At 45.2% G+C, this 17,673-nt stretch overlaps 1 protein-coding gene and 1 pseudogene across 1 annotated transcript in view; one reads left to right on the top strand and one right to left on the bottom strand.

The window, feature by feature from the left end:
* The window catches only part of LOC141051042 (uncharacterized), a 181,085-nt gene that overhangs the window by 109,982 nt on the left and 53,430 nt on the right, over nt 1–17,673 (top strand). The gene's annotated exons all lie outside the window — the stretch shown is intronic.
* Nucleotides 10,157–17,065, bottom strand: LOC141051157 (prostaglandin E synthase 2-like; annotated as a pseudogene).

The raw sequence follows: 17,673 nt of genomic DNA, 5'->3' as shown, positions 1-17,673 counted from the left end.
GGGAGTGCGCCTTTCTATCTCACCAGTTGGAGGCAGCCATCGAGGATTCCCGTAAACAGGTAAGTAGAGACATTTATGACTGTTCAAACCAAGCACCAAGGGGCAGGGTGCACTTTTGGCGCCACAGAGCAGTTTAGTGCGCCTTCCTAATTACTTGTTTTACATCTATCACCCCCCTCCTCTGGCTCCTGTAAAGCCAAAGCTGTCAATCAAGGAGAACTAGGGCTGAGATAGATGGGAAAACAAGTGTGAGGGAAAACACACTGAACTGTTTGGCCACACCAAGGGTGCACTAAGCAACTGTGCTTGGTTTGAACAGTCATTTTATGCAATCATACTCCCTTTTAAGATCTGTGCAACCTGCATTCGCACGTTAGGGCAGGCATATTTATCATACACACCCTTTTTAGCCTTCTGTGGGTGAACAGCGGTCTATGGAACCTTTCGGCTTATGGGCTATGAGTGTATACAAGGGGCGTAAGGCAATGGCACTGCATCGAGCAATCACTATAGAAGATATCCCACTGACATAATTTTCTAAGCCCTAATCGAAAACACTACATTGTTTTGTTTTTTTAGGTAGAGCAGACCAGAGAGCGAGCGTCGTCCAAAAAGAGGGTCACACAATCCAAAATCCTGGATCTGAAGACGCAACTGAGCAGAACCAAAACTGAATTATACCAATTCCGCCGCAGCAAAGAAGACGTAAGTTGTGGGTTCAGCAGCATGTGAATGTCAGAATGGATATATCACATTTCTTATCCCTACAGGTGGTGACCTGCAGACCACCAGTATCTACAAGGAGTGCTAACCTCAGCGTTGTGGCCATACACAACGGACAAATGCCTGCAGGACGGGATGACCACCCCATGTATATAGGAGTATCCTCAGCTCTACAACAATGGCAGATGTCAGCGGGTCGGAGATGTTGCTTTTCAACATGCGTGATCCTCTTTTTCATTGTAGGCGTGCATGTGTCAAACATTTATAGCATATCCTATAGATCTGCCATAAATGTATAAGATTTGGACACCAGAAAATGCCGTTTCTGGAAGAAACAAGCCCCATTGGTCCGTCTGTTGTGTCTGGTTTTGCAGCACAGTTATGATGCAGTAAATGGGACTAAGTTGCAGTACCGCACACAACCTGTGGACAAAGGTGGCGCTGTTTTCAGAAGAAGGCAGCCATGTTTTTCTAATGCGAGACCCATCTTTTAAATGAAATAAGCGGATGAGGTTAGGAAGAATGGCTTTCAGCTAATCGTGAAGGTACAGCAGACTGCTGTCTTATGTGCATGGCCAGACGTACTCCCTTAATCTTTTTAAGGTTTGTTCTCGCGTAGCATCTGTGCTGCAGACATGCCACGTTTTAGCAATGTGTGCATGCAATTTCTTAAGTCTCAAGCTCAATGCCAACACTGTAAAATGAAGACTGTGGAAAATGCACTGGGAATGTACCTCTTAAAGGGGTTGTCCATTGAAAACAAGCAGAAAAGGTGAATACCTGCTGATCGGTGGGTGTGCGACTGCTTGGACCCAACCTGATCATCCCAACAGAACAAAATGGAGCGGCTGTGCGCACGCTCGACCACTGCTCCAGTACCTCCATATAACACCTTTATAAGAAGGGGCACCTGTACTTTGGTGGGTAAGGATTAAGGGCAGCTACTGAATATATGAGAGTTACAGGGCTGTATAATGTGAATTTGGCCATCTTTAATTCATTAGTTTCAATAAAACCATATACGAAGATTATTTTAACCATTTATGATAGACACCTCTCCCTCTTCCTATCCCCCCACCGTATGGCCGGTGCAGTGGAGACAGTACTGGAAGGTGACAACGTGTGTGCCGAGTTCGAGCCGTACCCCGTATTCCTATAGATGTTTGCTATTTTCAGTGGTTGTTAGTTTACTTTTTGAGGTTCTGGCTTATTTGCAAGATCCCACTTTGCTACCTCTTCTCCCGTCCAGGCTGAGCGACGGTTTCAGAGTCGCTTACAGGATCTGAAAGAAAGACTGGAACAGTCCAAAGGCACCAACCGCAGCATGCAGAACTACGTCCAGTTCCTGAAGTCCTCATATAACAATGTTTTTTGGGGAGCTGCTTTATCCAGCTCACCGATCCGTCCTCAAACCCCTCTCTGAAAAAGACTAAACCTCATCAAGGGGTCGGATGGAACAGAATGGTGACGGCCCCACGAATGGAGTTAGATCTGCGCAGTCCATGGATCACAGGTAGAGATGAGCGACTTTGCCTTTTTTCGGGTCGAGCCGGGTTCCATGAAACCCGACTTTCTTAAAAGTCGGGTCGAACAAAATGGCCGACTATAGGGAAAAGTCGGGGTCCGACTGAAACACGAAACCCAATGCAAGTCAATGGGGAAGCAAAGTCGGCAGGGAGTGGAGGACAGTAAACACACCTACAGTGCCCATTTCAATGCCAACGACATCAATTCTTATTACTTAAGCTTGTCAACCTTAATTTACTTTATAATAATAGTTACGCATTGAAAATTGGGGGTTATTTGGCTAAAGTTGTGGGGGGTAGGGCTGGCGCCAGGTTTTTGTGTGCCCTGGGCCAAAGAGTGTCAGTGCGCCCTTTTAACACATACCAAAATTCATAATGCTCCAATACGGCACAGAAATATAGGTATAGTACAATGAAAAATACTTCACTGCTTACATGACATGACTGATATCTATTTTGAATTCTACAATAACTCAAAAACGGACAGTATATTACTCCATACAGTGTTATGGCCACGACCTAGTGCGCCATACAGAATAATGAGCCCCATATATTTCTCCATACAGAATAATTGGTCTCATATATTGTTCCATACAGTATATGATGAGCTCCACATAATGCTACAGTATATGATGTTCTCAATGGATGATGCTCCAGTGTGTTATGGGCCCAAATAATGCTCCATATATAATTTGCCCCATTTCTAATGCTCCAGTGTATAATGGGCCCTGTAAATGCTGCTCCAGTGTCTGATGTGCCCCATTTGGAATGCTCCAGTATATGATAGGCCAAATGGATGATGCTCCAGTGTATGATGGGCCCCATATAGCATTCAATTCAAGAAACTTAGGAACTCGCTATCTAAAGAGATCAAGTTAGCCAAACACGAGTATGCAAAGATTCTGGAGGAAAGGTTCTCATCAAAAGATACTAGATCTGCATGGAGAGGATTAAGAGAGGTCACCAATTATAAAAGCCACCCCACTATAGTGAACCCCAGCAGAAGTCTGGCAGCAGAGTTAAAAGAATTCTACTGCAGATTTGAGGCAAGCTCTACACACAGTGGCTATTCATCTCTAAGCTCCTCAGTCTGTTCATATAAAGATCATTAATTGTGCAACACCCAAGTAGTGATCTCCGAGGCAGAGGTGATACGCATCCTGAAGGGACTTAAGGTCAAAAAGGCACCTGGCCCTGATGGTGTATCTCCAATGTGTCTGAAAGTATGTGCTACCCAGCTTGCCCCTATACTGACAAATATATACAATGTGTCACTGAAAGAGTGCGTTGTACCTCAGTGTTGGAAAAGTTCCACAATTATCCCTGTCCCCAAGAAAGTGGGATCCTCTGACTTGAACGACTATAGACCAGTAGCACTCACATCTGTAGCTATGAAAGTCTTCGAAAGAATTATGATGTCCCACCTGATAAAATTCACGCAGAAGCTATGGGAACCGCTTCAGTTTGCCTATAAGGAGAATCGTTCGGCAAACGACACTGTCAATCTGGCACTGAAGTACATTTTGGATCATACAGATGAACTGCACTCATATGTCCGGATTCTTTTCATGGACTTTAGCTCAGCGTTCAATACCATTGATCCGAATTTACTTCATAAGAAAATGCTAGCTCTTGGAGTCCCTCTCAACTTATGCTTGTGGATTTATAACTTCCTGACAGCCAGGATACAGAGTGTAAAAGTTGGACCATTCACTTCGGACACCTTGGTCACAAACATCGGGGCACCTCAGGGGTGTGTTTTGTCCCCGTTACTGTTTTCTCTCTATACGAATGATTGCATCTCTTCAGCAGACTCAGTAAAAATCTTGAAATTTGCCGATGATATGACACTGATTGGTCTCATCAGGGGAAATGCTGAAGACTTGTATCGGAGTGAGGTGAAAAGAATATGTGACTGGTGTAAAGCCAATAATCTTGTACTCAACACTAAAAAAACTGCTGAGATGGTTGTGGATTTTAGGAAAGATCAACATGAGATACTTCCAATCTACATCCATGACGAAGTGGTTCTTAGAGTCACAGAGACCAAATTCCTTGGTGTTATCATCTCTCATGATCTTAAATGGGGGAAAAACGTGGATGTTGTTATAAGAAAAGCACAACAGAGGATGTTCTTCCTGCGTCAGCTGAAAAGATATAGTTTGTCTAAGAATCTGCTGATCTTATTCTTTAATGCTGTCATCAGATCTGTGATTTGTTCCTCTCTGATAGTCTGGTATGGGGGAGCCACTGCGCATGACAAACTCCGCTTACAAAGGACTTTCAGAACAGCAGAGAGAATTATAGGTTCCCCCCTGCCTAAAATCCAGGATCTTTATGATAAGAGTATTCGATCCCACGCATTGAAAATTTCATCCGATCCCGCTCACCCGGGACACTCCTCATTCCAACTACTCCCTTCAGGGCGTCGCTTCAGAGTCCCCAAATGCAGCACCAACCGCCATATGAACAGCTTCTATCCACTCTGTTCAACAATTAAATCGTCATGTGTAGACTATATACTGTATCTGTCTTGTTAGATGTTACTTGTTGTATCTGTTGTTATATATTATGTTGCCTCTTTGCCACAAAGAATTCCTTGTATATATGTAATATGTACTTGGCGATAATAAATTTGATTGATTGATTATATCATTCTCCAGTGTATATTGCTCCCCAAAAAATGCTCCCAACATTTAAAAAAATTAAATACCTCTCCTCGCTGGGCACTGCTCTACTCTGGACTCCTCAACATTGCCATCTTCAAGCTCTCTGCACTTGTACTGTTTCGGTAGAGGGCATACAGACGTGATGTCATCGCGCACTGTAACCTGAATGTCACTGTCAGGAAAGGCAGAAGATGTCACGGCGGTGGAGCAGGGAGAGGTAAGTATTGCAAGTGCTGTGGCCCTGAGCAAGCATGGGGGGGGCCATTCGTGGGCCACTGCCGTCGCCCACGAGTAGGACCCTCCACCTGCTCAGGGAACCGTCACTTTCTTCTGCGCCTTACTCTGTGTCACCGGTCTGATTCGGGCTCAGTAGACTGCGAGGGCAATGTAGTGCTGTGGGTGAATGTACCAGCAGAATCATTTAGCAGTGGCTGTGCATCAGTGCACTCCATGTCAGATTCATCTTGGACTGGGGAATTCAGGATTTGACTTGATAACCCAGGAATGGTATATGAAAAGAGCTCCATGGAGTAATCTGAAGTGTGTGCTGCAGCATCCTTCACTTTTGGTGTAGGTGAAGGACACAAGGAATGGTGTTGTTCCTGACCAGAAGCCTGCACTGACGACTCTGTGCTTGCAGTTTTTGTAACTTCAGAAGAGGAGGCAATAGAGCTTGAGGTTGTTGGCAATGTAAGCCAAAACCTGATGCTCCGGCTTTAAAAGCGGTTTACCTACTCCCAGAAAAGGGTACCTTAAAGGCCTTCTTGTGCCAGATGATGACGCAGGCTCATCACCTCCTGCCTTAGCTGCTATTGTGCTTTTAAGCCAGAACCAGCCGATGCACCACCACCATCAGTACCAGCTGCGCCCCCCCCACCGACGTCCGCGGTCTCTTCCACTATACTTCCTCATGTTTGGGAAAATGTACCAAAAATACCAGCAGAGAAATGGTACTGTATGAGTAGCGCACAGCTGTGTAAGGTGTATGTAAAAAGTGAAATCTCCGTATATATTTCGTGAGTCACAGACGCTCACCCAGTATGTATTTCACCGTAATCCAACAAGCAGATATACGGTACTGTATCAGAAGTGTACAGCTGTATACATTGTTGGTGAAACTGTCAATCAGGCGAGAGAACTTAGAGACAGATTTTTGGATAGGGGTTATCCACTTGATGTTTTAAAACGTGCCTATAAACATGCTAAGGGTAAAAGTAGAATGGAACTCCTTAGACCCAGACCCAGAGTTGAAAATAAAGGTGAAATGAGGTTGATTACCACTTTTGATAATGGAGCAAGTTCTGTACGTGCTATCCTGGCCAAACATTGGCCCGTGTTATTAATGGATAAGGATGTTGGAGGTGTACTTTCGACACGACCTTTAATCACGTACAAGAAAGGCCGTTCCTTAAGGGATCGGCTGGTCAACAGTCATTTCACCAGACCTTCCCGTACCACTTGGTTGCCTACTAACGTGAATGGTTGCTTCAGATGTGGCCACTGCGTTGCTTGTTCCCACATTTCTCCTGGTACTGGTTTTACCAGTAATGTTACAGGACAGGTATATCAAATTAGGGAATTTATCAACTGTAGCAGCAAGGGAGTCATTTACAAGGCCACATGTACATGCGGCATAGAATATGTGGGTAAAACCATTAGAGAATTCAAACGAAGGATTGGGGAACATATTGGAGACATTATCCATAAGAGAGATACCCCTATTTCACGTCATATTAATCAGTGCCAAGGAGGGAATGTTAATTCCATTCAATTTCTGGGGATTGAAAGGGTAAAAAAACCACCAAGAGGTGGTAATTGGGATCGTATCATTCTACAAAAAGAGACCAAGTGGATTTTTTGTTTGAATACCATGACCCCAAGAGGGCTTAATGATCAACTCAATTTTGGCTGCTACATCTAGGGTTTGATATATGTGTTTAATATTTCCTTTGTATATACTGTAAAATACCTCTTTTTTATATGTTTACGCTACCTTTTATTCTGAGTTTGAATTTTTGTCATTTTCCATCTTGTTTTATTTTGATTCTGGTAATGCTCTCTTCAGGCCTCTGATTGGATTAATATTTTTGGTAATCATTTTATGATTGAGGCCTCTTGGAGATGTATGATCTGTCTATTCGCTTGTAATATTGGCTTATGGACTGTTTAAAGTGCGCATGACGATATTGCCTTCTAGCAGCATTGCGACCTTTGTCGCATGCTTTACTTCCGTTCTGTTGGCGCTGCTTTAACATGAGTGCGCATGACCGGAAGTGTGGCGGCCATTTTTTCTGCTGGCACCGATGAGTGCGCATGACCGGAAGTGCGGCGGCCATTTTGCTTTTGGGCGGTATGACGTAACCGGAAACAGGGCGGCCTTTGCCGCGGGATACGCCGGCGTTTACACACTATTGCATGGTTTGGAGGGTGGGCGTTTTCTATTGATACACTCATCATGTGCCTGCGTCCCACAGGGACCAATGGTGGACGGCGTGCGTTCCAAGTCATCTCAGGTGGATGTGTTTTATTTGATTGGCAGTTTATTTAAGTGCCCTCCTCATTAGTCTGCCTCACTCCATTTTCATCTTAGGAGGCAGCCTGTACACTCTGTCATGATGCCCAGTTTGTGCTAATATGTCCCCTGGAGTCATTTAGTGACGAAACGCGTCGGGATGCACAGGGATTTTGTAGGGCTATGGTTTATAGGGATTAGATGTGGACTGCCCTTGTTAGGGCGGGAGTCATGGGTGTCAGTTATAGTTCAAACAGGGCTTGTATAGGGTGAACCCCCCTTTTTTCCTGACCTGATATGACTCTGATGGGACATCTGATCCTGGACATCCTCCATCTTCATGTGGTGAGATCTTTCCTTTTCACATTTCTTTGTTGATGGGTTTATTATTATGTCCTTATTATATACATGAATAGGCATATTCCTTGATAACCTTTACAGGGTAGAGGCCTCTTTAGTTCCTCTGATAAGGAAACTGTTCATTTTTTACTTGGCCTTTTCTGCACTGGTTTAGTCCAAGTATTTTTCTGGTCCAATCTCTCAAAAAATTTTGGACTTGGAATAGCCACATGTATATATTGGTAGTAATCTGTCATAGAGACTTATACAGTTACCTCCTTTATTTTTTGTGGTTTTTGATTTAGTGATTTACTTGCACTACTATCTTTGGTAGCTTTTACATTTATTATTAAAAGTTATGTTTTATGTTATTTCTCGATTGCTGATTCGATGGTTTATGTGTGGAAAAATCTTAATCTCCATGTACTTTTTTACAGAGTCACACACATATAGCATGTATTTGCCCGTGATACCAGCCGGTACACGGTAGTGTGTGAGGAGCATACACCTCTATATGGTGTGTGCAAAAATTTACACTCAGTAACTACTGTGCAGAGAAAAGGAATAAAAGTTTTTTTGATTTTAAAAAAGCAGTCTGCACAGCAGTGTGCAAACAGCAACGCAGCTATCAGGGAGCCTTATAAGGCAGCCTAATCACCAACAGAGCTGCTGCACACAAACATATCCTCCCCTGTCACTGCACACTATACAGTTGTGTTGTACAGTGAAAATCGCTATCAGCAGAAGCAATTTTTTTTTCCTGCCTAAACACTCTCCCTATTGAGAACGAGCAGTAGCCTATGCTAATATCGGCAGAAGTAAGATGGCGGTCGGCAGGCACGGCCTTTTATACCCACTGTGACGCCACACAAAGCCAGCCAATCACTTGGGTGCCCTTCTCTAAGATGGTGGGGGCTGCTGCCTATGTAATCGCGTTGCCCACAGTGTGCATCCTTGATGATTGGCTGAGAAAAGGCGCAGGAAGCATTGTGGGAAACGCGACTTTGGCGCTCAAGTCGGCGACCTCATGGCCGACCTCATGCTATAGTCGGGTTTCAATCGGCGAAACCCGACTTTAGCAAAAGTCGGCGGTTTCTGAATTTGGCCGACCCGTTTCGCTCAACTCTAATCACAGGACATCGACTAAAGGACAAACTGTGGGAACCAAAATCAGACTAAAAAGGCTAAGTTAGAAACCCTCTCCTAATTTATATACTTTTTTTTTCCTTTATATTTCTGAAAACCCCTTTTTTGTGTATAAACCCAGGTGTTCTGCACTCAGACTTGGCGTTTTTCATCCATTACTGTGCACCCTGATCACATACGAGACACTCACCCCCATCCACTGGTTAGGAGATGGCGACCCCAAACACAGGACTTTCCTCTAATAACTAATCCTTTATGGGGTACAGGGACTGGGCACCCACACACACAGGCCAAATCCCATGCATCCAAGACAATTTATTACTGGGTTTGTATTGTGTTTTAGATCTTTTTTTTTCTGTTATTTATTAAAAGTGTTAAAATAATGATTTATATTCACATTTGCTGTGTGAACCACAATCCGGACATGCGTCAATAAAAGATTTTGTATGAATAGTAACATGAGTGAATATTTGCTTGGTTAAGAACTGCAAGAATTGTTTTTTTCGAGTAGCAGATTATCAGCATGTTCTCTTTTTTTCCTCTATGGCTGTCCAGTAATCCAGAATATTTCATACCACGGCTCTGATCAGGATTCATTGACACCCGTGGGTCATAGCCTGTGTCCTGGACTCACGGAGAAGATACAAGCAGAGGCATCATTCACTCCCTTCACTTTACATGTTATAGCCATTTTAAAAAGCAGATCAAATCTGTCTAATCATAAATTTAAAAAAATTCCTAAAACGACCAAAGAAACAAGTACTTCACACTTAAAAGGATTGTCCAAAACTTAGATACTGGTGACCTTTTCTTAGAATTAGGAGCTAAGCTATACTACCCAGGAATGGTCCACTACACACTGTACTGAGCTACCGTATCTGATAACAGCCGATTATGGAGATACAGGGTGATGGACCACCACTGATCTGATACTGATGATCTATCCTTTAGATATCTGGACAACCCCTTTAAAGTTATTGTAGAAGTAATATAATCATTGCAATGATGATGCCTGTATTAAGACTGGGGTGTAGTATCTAGGACATCATTAATGAAAGTTACCTAAACACCTGGATGCTTTAGGCACCACGGCCATCCAGTGCCATGCGTGGGATGTCATCAGAATAAACATGGCTTCCACATTTATTAAAGGGATTGCCTGGTTTTTATAAAAGTGTCTCTGACTCTGGAGTCATTACTGCAAAGACGCAGCAACAATGACTTTGTACCCCCAATTTTAAAAGCGAATACTGAAATATCTGTGCAGAAAACTTTGACTAGTTCGAAATGAATAATTTGTGCTAATTAAAATCAATGAAGAAGATTGAAGTGAGGACAGCCATGACACCCATGACACCCAACAGCCACCACAATTGGAGATATCCATTTAATATGACCACAGCAGTCACTTGTGCATCACTACATGGATTTCACAATTAACCGTAATCTTGTGGGGCAGAGTAAAAAAAAAAACGTTTAGACTCTGATCAATGATGTGAAGCCCTTAAAGTATAGAAATGTCCCATATAATGTCCTCAAGTATCATCTCATTGTGACATTGGGTGGTCCTGAATGGCGTTGGTCATCCTCTGGTACTAGGGCTTGATCGTGGTGTTTGCCATCATATCAAATGACTGTAGGCCTTCCATGACTCAGAACCCCAGCAAAGGCCTGCGGAGAAGAAGAGGGTCCGCATGCTGGTAAGTTCTTTGTGGGGATACCTAATGCTAATTAAGGCCACCATACACATTATACTTAAATCGTCCAATATGAGCCAACAGTAATGTTTATGGGGGGTCACCCGACTTCCCCCTGACATAAGAGATAGATCAGACATGTCGGATTTCTAATGTCCAATCCTTTTGTATGCAGAAGATAACTCAGTTCCAGACAGCGGAGTCTGACCGCAACTTTCTTATAAAGAGATGGCTGTCAGTGGAATGATCGTTCATCTGTCAGCTATCGAATGTGAATGGGGGCCTTTGAGTAAGGGGCAGAAGTTGGTCTTACCAGATCCGCCAAATTTGGTTGTGAGCCTCCCAGGAATTTTCTCTCTTTTCCCACCACTGCCAGCCAGGTATTGGCGGCTCTGTACAGATCGTGATGGACATCATCTTGTAGGTTGTGTCTGCAAGGAGATAAAGTAATTCAAGGGTGTTCGCATTTTCTGTGCAATGAGCTTCCAGCAAAAATGTGTAGACTCCAATTGACCAGATAGAGGCCATAGAGAATCCTTTTGGCCTCAATGTGACAGGTAACTAGCGGATAGCATTTAATTGTTGAGTGTAGTGGATTGTGCTTTTTAGTACAGAGGGCAGCCACCCAAAAAAATAATGCAGTATACAACCTTTTTACAAAGGGTCCCTATGAGTGAACAAAGTCACGGTATGCAATCTGTCACACGCTAGAAGTCCAATGATAGGCTTACGTATAATGTATACGGTATCTAACCACCTCACCTCTGCAAATAAGGGTGCAGTAGTGGAGCAAGATGTTATACCCTATTAAAGTGGTTGTTTCCTGAAGATCTAATAGGGCATAAGGATATCAGAGAGGGGTCTCCTATAAGACAGAACAGAGACGCCCCTCTTCTGCTGATCTTGAACTGCATTGTATGCTGTATCTCAAAGCACGTCATGTAATTCCACACATCTCATGGAGTGGACGCTGCAGGGAAATACATGGCAGGTCACAGCTTCCCCTAGAAAAATCTGCAGTTTACCAGGAACAGAACCCAGGGCAATCAGACAAGTGATGACGGATAAGGGCGCTGAATATGTAACACACGCACCTAGTCTTTAGTCTTTTGCCAATGAAGAACACAGTGGCTGCGGCCATAAATTTGGCGAAGACGCCTTCCACTGAGCCAAAGTTCCCTTCACGAACAATGTAGTCAAACGAGGCCAGTGCCTCTCCGGGGGTCCGTTAAACATTAGGAGAGATGAGGTGAACCAGCCAATCTGCCCACTTACGCCATTTTATTTCCTACCTGCAATACGCCCAATGTACAAGATTTCTGACGTCTCTTACCTAGATCAGCACAACTGTGATGGAGACCATAGCTTTACTCTAGGTGCCCCGTGCCTGGAACATATGGGCGCCGCTATATAACCAGCACAGTCTCATGGCTAGTTGTGTTTTCTTGCGGTATTTTTATGCTGAAAAAAGCCACTTACCAATCTAGAGGCAGCATTGGCTATGAGAATGGGGACTTTTCTGTAGCTGGAGAACTTAATCTCTTTTCGGAGGGTGGGGTTCACCTCTACAATATGACAGGGCAGCTGGTGGTAATCGAGGAACGTGCTGACCTTATTGCAAAAGTGGCACGTCTTGTACTGGTAAAGGGTGAGCTGTAAGCCTCCGGAGTCCTGAGAAAAGACAATATTAGCATTGCTAGCTGTGCTCTGATCGCTGGAGGTACAACCATTGGGACCCCCAGATATACTGAAACCTGAGTACAGCGATGGTGCACATGCCCGACCTCTGGTCCATTCATTATACATGGGACTGCTGGAGAAAGCCGAGTGCAGCCTTCCACTATTTTCAGCAGTCCCAAGTAGAATGAACAGAGCGGAGGTCAGGTATGTGCACCATCGTTGTACTCAGGACAGGGCTGCATTTTCAGTATTCCCAGGGGGCCCAATGATCGGGGTACAGCTTTCAATTTTGGGATAGGAACAATTTTTCAATCAATGGCCTCAACCCAAGCTTTAGAAAAAGGGTGGAGAATATATAGGAAAAGCGAACCATCTAATGTGTATGGGGCCCCCTGATCCTCCCCCATAGCAGCAGTAGGATGGGCCTGTCGTGTGGAGAGATAAGCCCCCAGCAGAGGGGTCTGGCTATCTCTTATGTCACTGTTCACATACATAACACATGCACAATCGGCAGAGCTGAGCGTACATGGGTAACACCAGCCCCCACACCCGGGATGGAGGGAAACATGTCCCCTCCCATGAGGGATTCAAATTTTTAACAACAGGTTCTGTGTTTGTGTGTAGGAAAACCACCCCCATTTTAAGCCACACCCATTAAGCCACACCCATTTACACGCACCTTTTTCTCAAACATATACAAGTAGGGGCGCAGTCAAACAGTTGAAAAAAAATAAATTGGAATGAGATCAGAACAGTGCACATTCTGGCCAGCGGCTCTCCTGACCTGAGTGTGACAGCTGCATATATTTCTATGCAGCTGTCTCACTTGACTGTCCGGCTGGCCAGGCTGTGCACTACTCTGCATCCTAATGGAAATGAAAAGTAAAAATCACCATACCCTTCCTGCAAACTGGTGTTACTCAAGTCCCATCTATGTCAAACAATGATGATTTTAATTGCAGGGTTAAATTGGCATATTTCCACTAGAACACCACAAAAAGAATGGTTCATGAAAATATCACAACCACAAGTATAATAGACAGAGTAATAATAATTTATTAATGTATAGTACTTATAAAATCACATCAGAACTACAAAGTGCCAAATCCCCAATAGGCAGGCACAGGTCCCCAATAGGCAGCATTGTTCCCTAATAGGCAGCACAGGTCCCCAATAGGCAGCATTGTTCCCTAATAGGCAGCACAGGTCCCCAATAGGCAGCATTGTTCCCTAATAGGCAGCACAGGTCCCCAATACGCAGCATTGTTCCCTAATAGGCAGCAAAGGTCCCCAATAGGCAGTATTGTTCCCTATAGGCAGCACACGTCCCCAATAGGCAGCACAGGTCCCCAAAAGGCAGGCACAGGTCCCCAGTAGGCAGCATTGCTCCCTATAGGCAGCACACGTCCCTAATAGGCAGCACAAGTCCCCAAAAGGCATGCACAGGTCCCCAATAGGCAGCACAGTGCTGCACAGGTCCCCAATAGGCAGGCACACAGGTCCCTAATAGGCAGCACTGCACAGCACAGGTTCCCAATAAGCAGCAGCACTGCACATATACAACTGACCTGGTGTTGGCCTGTGTGTACCACAGGCTGAAGTTGAACTGAAGACTGAAGTAAATAATCCCGCGGTGAGGCAGGCGGCAGGCCACGGTCACCACACACAGACTAGTGTCCTGTCCAGGCTCAGGCGCTCAGCTCACTGGGCAGCTGCAGCGGCGGGTAACTCCTGAGTCCAGTCCAGCGAGCTCTAGAGTCTAGTTACACGCCAATTATAGCCACACTGCGCCGCAGGAATCAGTGCACAGGCAGCGGGGACCGCCGGGGTGTGCTGTGCTGCTCTGTCCAGTAGTCAGAAGACAGAGAGCAGCACGTCAAGTATCAATGCGTGCGTGGTATCCGGCAGGAAGCAGAGCAAGAGTCCTCCTCCGCTCCTTGCCTGCAGGCAGCGCTGCCAGCAACATCAGAGGACCGGATCGCGGCTCTGGATCTCCCCAGTTCGGGGAACCGGCTGCTTTTTTAACAACCGGTTCCACTGAACCGGGGAGAACCCGCTGAATCCCACCCCTGCCTGTACCCTTGCCAGTAGCTGTACTGGAGGCAATCCCAGCTCCGCTGTGCAGTCAGGGGTTCATGTCCCTTTATTTCGCTCACTGGATTTGAAATCCGGCTAAAGCTCCTGACACGGGCTCCACTGCCTGTAACTACCTCCCCAACCCTGAACTGCCCCGCTAGTTGCCATGACACCCTGCCCAACTCCTGAACCCTGTGCGCCACCATCTTGCCCACATCCAAAACCCCGCCCCTTCCGCAGTAGGAGATGGAAAGCGAACCAATCAGAACGCAGCAATCTGTCACAGCTGGCAGAGGTATATAAAAATATGGTCACATGACGAGGTGGCGACGATCATGTCAGAACCTAACGGGGATCCGCAGGTTTCTCTGGGCGAAGTGTCCACGGAGGAAGGTGAGAATATACCTGCTTATTAACCAGTTGCTCACCGAGCTGGGCGTCTCCTGCTGGGACTTGTAGTTGTACAATAGCTGTGATACATAACACTGGTGGCTGCCATCTCTTCTCGGCCACATCCTGTTTATCCATAAACACCCACCTGTAATGCAGGCAGCAGTGTCTGGTTCCAAGCGGTCACACACACCAGATAAAGGGGTCTTTAACCCCTTCACTCCTGGACACATTTTGGTTTTATGCTCTTTTTTTTCCTTCTCATCTTCCATAAGACAGAACTCCCACTTATTTCCATCCCCAGAGGCGTAGTTTCTTTTGCTGGACGAGTTGTCGTTTTGTATGACACCATTCACTTTAATATACACTGCTCAAAAAAAAATAAAGGGAACACTTAAACAACAAAATATAACTCCAAGTAAATCAAACTTATGTGAAATCCAACTGTCCACTTAGGAAGCAACACTGATTGACAATCAATTTCACATGCTGTTGTGCAAATGGAATAGACAACAGATGGAAATTATTGGCAATTATCAAGACACCCTCAATAAAGGAGTGGTTCTGCAGGTGGGGACCACAGACCACATCTCAGTACCAATGCTTTCTGGCTGATGTTTTGGTCACTTTTGAATGTTGGTTGTGCTTTCACACTCGTGGTAGCATGAGACGGACTCTACAACCCACACAAGTGGCTCAGGAAGTGCAGCTCATCTAGGATGGCACTACCAGGAGACAAGCCAGTACCCCAGAAGACATTGAGGGGGCCGTAGGAGGGCAACAACCCAGCAGCAGGACCGCTACCTCACCCTTTGTGCAAGGAGGAACACTGCCAGAGCCCTGCAAAATGACCTCCAGCAGCCACAAATGTGCATGTGTCTGCAGTTAGAAACTGACTCCATGAGAATGGTCTGAGGGCCCAACGTCCATAGATGGGGGTTGTGCTCACAGCCCAACACCGTGCAGGATGCTTAGTATTTTCCACAGAACACCAGGATTGGCAAATTCGCTACTGGGGCCCTGTGCTCTTCACAGATGAAAGCAGGTTCACACTGAGCACGTGACAGACGTGACAGAGTCTGGAGACGCCGTGGAGAGCGATGTGCTGCATGCAACACCCTTCCGCATGACCGGTTTGGCAGTGGGTCAGTAATGGTGTGGGATGGCATTTCTTTGGAGGGCCACACAGCCCTCCATGTGCTCGCCAGAGGTAGCCAGACTGCCATTAGGTACCGAGATGAGATCCTCAGACCCCTTGTGAGACCATATGCTAGTGCGGTTGGCCCTGGGTTCCTCCTAATGCAGGACAATGCCAGACCTCATGTGGCTGGAGTGTCAGCAGTTCCTGCAAGATGAAGGCATTGAAGCTATGGACTGGCCCGCCCGTTCCCCAGACCTGAATCTGATTGAGCACATCTGGAACATCATGTCTCGCTCCATCCAACAACGTAATGTTGCACTACAGACTGTCCTTGAGCTGGCAGATGCTTTAGTCCAGATCAGGGAGGAGATCCCTCAGGAGACCATGTTCCACCTCATCAGGAGCATGCCCAGGCATTGTACAGTAGGGAGGACATACAGGCACGTGAAGGCCACACACAATACTGAGCCTCATTTTGACTTGTTTTAAGGACATTACATTCCACTTTAATTTTTGTGTGACTCCAAATCCAGACCTCCATTGGTTAATAAATTTGATTTCCATTGATGATTTTTGCATGATTTTGTTGTCTGCACATTCAACTTTGTACAGAACAAAGTATTCAATGAGAATATTTCATTTATTCAGATCTAGGATGTGTTATTTGAGTGTTCCCTTTTTGAGCAGTGTAGAACAGATTAAAATAATTCCCACTGGGATGAAATAGTGAGAAAATGCCCCCCGCAATTCCTTCATCGGGCCCCTGGGTTCCATTACAACCTGTAGACACCAGGGACCAATGTGCACTTAACCAGGAATGTAGAGATGGCAGCAGACGTCGGCATGCCCATCACAGGCGGCTTCGTGGCAGTGATGTAATGTGCTGCCCATACTAAGAAGGGGCCCATGATGGAGACATAATAGGATGTGGCATCTTATATTGGGGGAGGGATTGCAGAACACATCTTTATAGGCTATAGAACACTACAAGGGCCCTTACATACAACCCACATCCAGCTCTAAATTTTGCACCAGTGGCCATCGGACTGTAGTTACATCACTGATGCAGAGCAATGATTTTGCACAATCAAATAGTATCAGTGTCTGATATGTAAAAGAAAAACACTGAGTTAAACTTGTGACTATAGACAGGTAATCTTATTAAAACGGGTTGTCCACTTTGACCAAAAAGTGTCTTGTTAAATGGTCGCTATTGACTTTTATGATTACTGACCCCAATAAGTGGCACTACAGTTCCTGACCACTTCTCTGAAGAGGATATTTGCATATTTTAATTACCAAAGGAGTATTGCATGTCTTACAAGTCTCCTTACACTGGCTTGGTACTCTGCGCATGGAGAAACATTGCCTTACTTTAAGGTCAGTATATCTGTCTCTTAGACTCAAAGCTAACACTATTTCACAGCCTGCAGGAGGTGCAAATACATCTCTAGTGTCCAACTCTTGGTGGCAGCAGCTATAACCCAAGGTAATTCCCCAATGACACAGAAAAGTAATGCATCTCCTACAGCAGAAAAGTAGAATCATAGAATGGTAGAGATGAAAGGGACCTCCTAGGTCATCTTGTCCAACCCCTTGCTCAAAGCAGGATTCACTAAATCATCCCAGACAGATGTCTGTCCAGCCTCTGTTTAAAGACTTCCATTGGAGGAGAACCCACCACCTCTACTGTTAAGCTCATTGATCACCCTCACTGTCAAAGTTTTTTTCTAATATCTAATCTGTTTCTCCTTCCATTCAGTTTCATCCCATT

Source organism: Dendrobates tinctorius, unplaced genomic scaffold (genome assembly GCF_039654945.1).
Source record: "Dendrobates tinctorius isolate UK_male_01 unplaced genomic scaffold, ASM3965494v1 ptg000155l, whole genome shotgun sequence".
Lineage (NCBI taxonomy): Eukaryota > Metazoa > Chordata > Amphibia > Anura > Dendrobatidae > Dendrobates > Dendrobates tinctorius.
Note: the sequence above shows the minus strand (reverse complement) of the source record. Positions and strands in the feature narration are given on the sequence as shown.